Source organism: Nerophis ophidion, linkage group LG08, assembly GCF_033978795.1.
Source record: "Nerophis ophidion isolate RoL-2023_Sa linkage group LG08, RoL_Noph_v1.0, whole genome shotgun sequence".
Lineage (NCBI taxonomy): Eukaryota > Metazoa > Chordata > Actinopteri > Syngnathiformes > Syngnathidae > Nerophis > Nerophis ophidion.
In genome coordinates this window covers 732,046-738,942 of record NC_084618.1, presented here as the reverse complement: position 1 = coordinate 738,942, position 6,897 = coordinate 732,046, and positions in this window count along the sequence as shown.

Below are 6,897 nucleotides of genomic sequence, written 5' to 3'. Positions count from 1 at the left end.
CAGCACTCATCATCAAGTTAGTCCAGCACTCATCATCAAGTTAGTCCAAGCACTCATCATCAAGTTAGTCTAGCACTCATCATCAAGTTAGTCTAGCACTCATCATCAAGTTAGTCTAGCACTCATCATCAAGTTAGTCTAGCACTCATCATCAAGTTAGTCTAGCACTCATCATCAAGTTAGTCAGCACTCATCATCAAGTTAGTCTAGCACTCATCATCAAGTTAGTCTAGCACTCATCATCAAGTTAGTCTAGCACTCATCATCAAGTTAGTCCAGCACTCATCATCAAGTTAGTCTAGCACTCATCATCAAGTTAGTCTAGCACTCATCATCAAGTTAGTCCAGCACTCATCATCAAGTTAGTCTAGCACTCATCATCAAGTTAGTCTAGCACTCATCATCAAGTTAGTCTAGCACTCATCATCAAGTTAGTCTAGCACTCATCATCAAGTTAGTCTAGCACTCATCATCAAGTTAGTCTAGCACTCATCATCAAGTTAGTCTAGCACTCATCATCAAGTTAGTCTAGCACTCATCATCAAGTTAGTCTAGCACTCATCATCAAGTTAGTCTAGCACTCATCATCAAGTTAGTCTAGCACTCATCATCAAGTTAGTCTAGCACTCATCATCAAGTTAGTCTAGCACTCATCATCAAGTTAGTCTAGCACTCATCATCAAGTTAGTCTAGCACTCATCATCAAGTTAGTCTAGCACTCATCATCAAGTTAGTCTAGCACTCATCATCAAGTTAGTCTAGCACTCATCATCAAGTTAGTCTAGCACTCATCATCAAGTTAGTCTAGCACTCATCATCAAGTTAGTCTAGCACTCATCATCAAGTTAGTCTAGCACTCATCATCAAGTTAGTCTAGCACTCATCATCAAGTTAGTCTAGCACTCATCATCAAGTTAGTCAGCACTCATCATCAAGTTAGTCTAGCACTCATCATCAAGTTAGTCTAGCACTCATCATCAAGTTAGTCTAGCACTCATCATCAAGTTAGTCTAGCACTCATCATCAAGTTAGTCTAGCACTCATCATCAAGTTAGTCTAGCACTCATCATCAAGTTAGTCTAGCACTCATCATCAAGTTAGTCTAGCACTCATCATCAAGTTAGTCTAGCACTCATCATCAAGTTAGTCTAGCACTCATCATCAAGTTAGTCTAGCACTCATCATCAAGTTAGTCTAGCACTCATCATCAAGTTAGTCTAGCACTCATCATCAAGTTAGTCCAGCACTCATCATCAAGTTAGTCCAGCACTCATCATCAAGTTAGTCAGCACTCATCATCAAGTTAGTCCAGCACTCATCATCAAGTTAGTCCAGCACTCATCATCAAGTTAGTCTAGCACTCATCATCAAGTTAGTCTAGCACTCATCATCAAGTTAGTCTAGCACTCATCATCAAGTTAGTCTAGCACTCATCATCAAGTTAGTCTAGCACTCATCATCAAGTTAGTCTAGCACTCATCATCAAGTTAGTCTAGCACTCATCATCAAGTTAGTCCAGCACTCATCATCAAGTTAGTCCAGCACTCATCATCAAGTTAGTCCAGCACTCATCATCAAGTTAGTCCAGTACTCATCATCAAGTTAGTCCAGCACTCATCATCAAGTTAGTCCTAGCACTCATCATCAAGTTAGTCCAGCACTCATCATCAAGTTAGTCCAGCACTCATCATCAAGTTAGTCTAGCACTCATCATCAAGTTAGTCCAGCACTCATCATCAAGTTAGTCCAGCACTCATCATCAAGTTAGTCCAGCACTCATCATCAAGTTAGTCTAGCACTCATCATCAAGTTAGTCTAGCACTCATCATCAAGTTAGTCCAGCACTCATCATCAAGTTAGTCTAGCACTCATCATCAAGTTAGTCTAGCACTCATCATCAAGTTAGTCTAGCACTCATCATCAAGTTAGTCTAGCACTCATCATCAAGTTAGTCTAGCACTCATCATCAAGTTAGTCCAGTACTCATCATCAAGTTAGTCCAGCACTCATCATCAAGTTAGTCCTAGCACTCATCATCAAGTTAGTCTAGCACTCATCATCAAGTTAGTCTAGCACTCATCATCAAGTTAGTCTAGCACTCATCATCAAGTTAGTCCAGCACTCATCATCAAGTTAGTCCAGCACTCATCATCAAGTTAGTCTAGCACTCATCATCAAGTTAGTCTAGCACTCATCATCAAGTTAGTCTAGCACTCATCATCAAGTTAGTCCAGCACTCATCATCAAGTTAGTCTAGCACTCATCATCAAGTTAGTCTAGCACTCATCATCAAGTTAGTCTAGCACTCATCATCAAGTTAGTCTAGCACTCATCATCAAGTTAGTCTAGCACTCATCATCAAGTTAGTCTAGCACTCATCATCAAGTTAGTCTAGCACTCATCATCAAGTTAGTCTAGCACTCATCATCAAGTTAGTCTAGCACTCATCATCAAGTTAGTCTAGCACTCATCAAGTGGTAAGAAATGAGAGTCCCTCCAGAACTTACCAGCACTGTTGAAGCCACATCCCAAGAAGAACCCTCGGACCTCAGGAGTCTCTCCCATCAGCGGCTTGTGGTCCGCTGTGAAGGATTCTGGGGACAAAAGACAGACCAGTAACTACAAGAGAGTCCTAAATCCGGACCAAAATCTGGATCAGCCCCAAATAGTACTGTAAATTCTAGAGCAGTGGTTCTCAACCTTTTTTCAGTGATGTACCCCCTGTCAACATGTTTTTAATTCAAGTACCCCCTCATCACAGCAAAGAGAGATAAAGAAGTAAAATACAGCACTATGTCATCACTTTCTGATTTATTACATTGTATAACAGTGCAAAATATTGCTCATTTGTAGTGGTCTTTCTTCAACTATTTGGAAAAAAAGATATAAAAATAACTAAAAACTTGTTGAAAAATAAAGAAGTGATTCAAGTATAAATGCAGATTTCTCCACATAGAAGTAATCATCAACTTAAAGTGGCCTCTTTGGGGATTGTAATAGAGATCCATCTGGATTCATCTACTTACTTCTAAACATTTCTTCACGTTCTTTGGCCGTCCATAGCGTTTCTACTCATATGGATTCATCATCCAAGCAAGCTTGGTCAGTTTTACAATATAACTACAACTATCCTTGTGTGATGTCTGTAGGAGTCCTTTCATGCATACTTGTACCTGCTATCCTAATGTAATCAAGCTAGCGTGGCTAGCATTAGCTAATATGTGAACACGTTGACGTGTGTGTGTGTGTGTGTGTGTGTGTGTGTGTGTGTGTGTGTGTGTGTGTGTGTTAGTATTATTAACTTACAACAACATTCTTCTTGTATTGTTTCACTTTCACTAATTCCTGGGTAAATGCAGCAAAAGGTCAGCGTGGAGTTATTGAGTCTGTTTAGCTGATTGGAGAGCTAGCTAGTGGGTCCATGACCATGACTTCTGTTTTGTTTGATCTCCCGTTTTACTGCCCTGTTAAAGACACCGTTTGGACAGAATGAAGGTATGTAAATGGCCAAGACTCCATAACCTCCTCCTGGCCTGGCGCAGAACCAAAACTCAAATGGTACCTTTTCCCAAAGCAACAACGGTCTACACCTACCTGGTCCACAGACCGTGGATTTGATCCCGGTCTGCTCTAGAGCCGGAACTCTGTTGATGGCGCCTTCGATGTGTTGCGTGAAAACGTCCCAGTCCAAGTCGAACAGGCTGAAGGCAAATTTATCAGAAACCTGCCAAAGAAGGACAGGATATGACTTCACTTTCCTGACCTGAGTCTCCTCCTCGCCAACAATCTGGACCTGTCATGTCTTCTCAACACTCTTTAGAGTAGTCAGTGTACAGCTTACCCAGCACTTTACTTTCACTACAAGTAAAGCACAAGTGTCCAAATGCATTGAGTATGGGCCCATAATGCTGGCATCGCACCTGATATCGCGCAAAATAAGTCAACCTAAAGCCAATGGCCACATAACAGCTCAATCCAGATCCCTTAAAAAATACAACAGTGATCATTTCAACCTCAAATTAGATGAGTGGGACCGGTCCCCTGTGCTCACCAGCAACCTGGTTGAGGATGCTTGGGATGGCTTCAAAACAGCGTTCCTAGCGATACTAAATAATACGGCTCCCATGAGAACAGTCAGGATCAAAGCCCGCTGTGAACCGTGGATCAATCCAGACCTATTAGCTGCCATAAAAGACAGGGACAGAAAATATTTCGAATACCAAAAGTGTAAAACCGAAGTAAATAAACAACCCAATAATAATAACCTCAAATCACTCCTTTCAACGCTCAAAAAGCAATGCAATAAATTAAGAAATAAAACAAACAACCTGACTAAATCCTTAAAAAAAAATGATATCAATGACAAAATAGAGGAAAACACAAATAAGCCACGTGAGCTCTGGAAAATTCTCAACAAGCAGCTTCCTGGATGCAGCCAGAAACTTCAAAGCAGACTCACCAACATCAACATCAAGGAGGGTGACGCCCTCATTACGGACAAAATGGAGGTAGCAAGCAGACTTAACACCTTTTTCACCAACATAGCCACAACTCTGCTTAACAAGCTGTCCCAACATTCTGGTCGCTTTGGTGGAGAACACTTTGAAGACTTCTACAGAAAGCTTGGAGTAGTCAACAACAATTTCACATTAGAAATGGTCTCAGCTAACGAGGTGCTTAATAAATTGAGCGCGCTCCACCCAAACAAGACCACCGGCCTTGACAATATCCCCTCCAGATTCCTCATGGACTCTGCCACCACCATTGCCCCAATAATCACTCATATCATAAACCACCATTGCCCCAATAATCACACACATAATAAACCACCATTGCCCCAATAATCACTCATATCATAAACCACCATTGCCCCAATAATCACACACATAATAAACCACCATTGCCCCAATAATCACACACATAATAAACCACCATTGCCCCAATAATCACTCATATCATAAACCACCATTGCCCCAATAATCACACACATAATAAACCACCATTGCCCCAATAATCACACACATAATAAACCACCATTGCCCCAATAATCACTCATATCATAAACCACCATTGCCCCAATAATCACACATATAATAAACCACCATTGCCCCAATAATCACTCATATCATAAACCACCATTGCCCCAATAATCACTCATATCATAAACCACCATTGCCCCAATAATCACACACATAATAAACCACCATTGCCCCAATAATCACACACATAATAAACCACCATTGCCCCAATAATCACACACATAATAAACCACCATTGCCCCAATAATCACACACATAATAAACCACCATTGTCCCAATAATCACTCATATCATAAACCACCATTGCCCCAATAATCACACACATAATAAACCACCATTGCCCCAATAATCACTCATATCATAAACCACCATTGCCCCAATAATCACTCATATCATAAACCACCATTGCCCCAATAATCACACACATAATAAACCACCATTGCCCCAATAATCACACACATAATAAACCACCATTGCCCCAATAATCACTCATATCATAAACCACCATTGCCCCAATAATCACACACATAATAAACCACCATTGCCCCAATAATCACACACATAATAAACCACCATTGCCCCAATAATCACTCATATCATAAACCACCATTGCCCCAATAATCACACATATAATAAACCACCATTGCCCCAATAATCACTCATATCATAAACCACCATTGCCCCAATAATCACACACATAATAAACCACCATTGCCCCAATAATCACACACATAATAAACCACCATTGCCCCAATAATCACTCATATCATAAACCACCATTGCCCCAATAATCACACACATAATAAACCACCATTGCCCCAATAATCACACACATAATAAACCACCATTGTCCCAATAATCACACACATAATAAACCACCATTGCCCCAATAATCACTCATATCATAAACCACCATTGCCCCAATAATCACACACATAATAAACCACCATTGCCCCAATAATCACTCATATCATAAACCACCATTGCCCCAATAATCACACACATAATAAACCACCATTGCCCCAATAATCACTCATATCATAAACCACCATTGCCCCAATAATCACACACATAATAAACCACCATTGCCCCAATAATCACTCATATCATAAACCACCATTGCCCCAATAATCACACACATAATAAACCACCATTGCCCCAATAATCACACACATAATAAACCACCATTGCCCCAATAATCACTCATATCATAAACCACCATTGCCCCAATAATCACACATATAATAAACCACCATTGCCCCAATAATCACGCATATCATAAACCACCATTGCCCCAATAATCACACACATAATAAACCACCATTGCCCCAATAATCACACACATAATAAACCACCATTGCCCCAATAATCACTCATATCATAAACCACCATTGCCCCAATAATCACACACATAATAAACCACCATTGCCCCAATAATCACACACATAATAAACCACCATTGTCCCAATAATCACACACATAATAAACCACCATTGCCCCAATAATCACTCATATCATAAACCACCATTGCCCCAATAATCACACACATAATAAACCACCATTGCCCCAATAATCACTCATATCATAAACCACCATTGCCCCAATAATCACACACATAATAAACCACCATTGCCCCAATAATCACTCATATCATAAACCACCATTGCCCCAATAATCACACACATAATAAACCACCATTGCCCCAATAATCACACACACAATAAACCACCATTGCCCCAATAATCACTCATATCATAAACCACCATTGCCCCAATAATCACACATATAATAAACCACCATTGCCCCAATAATCACACATATAATAAACCACCATTGTCCCAATAATCACACACATAAT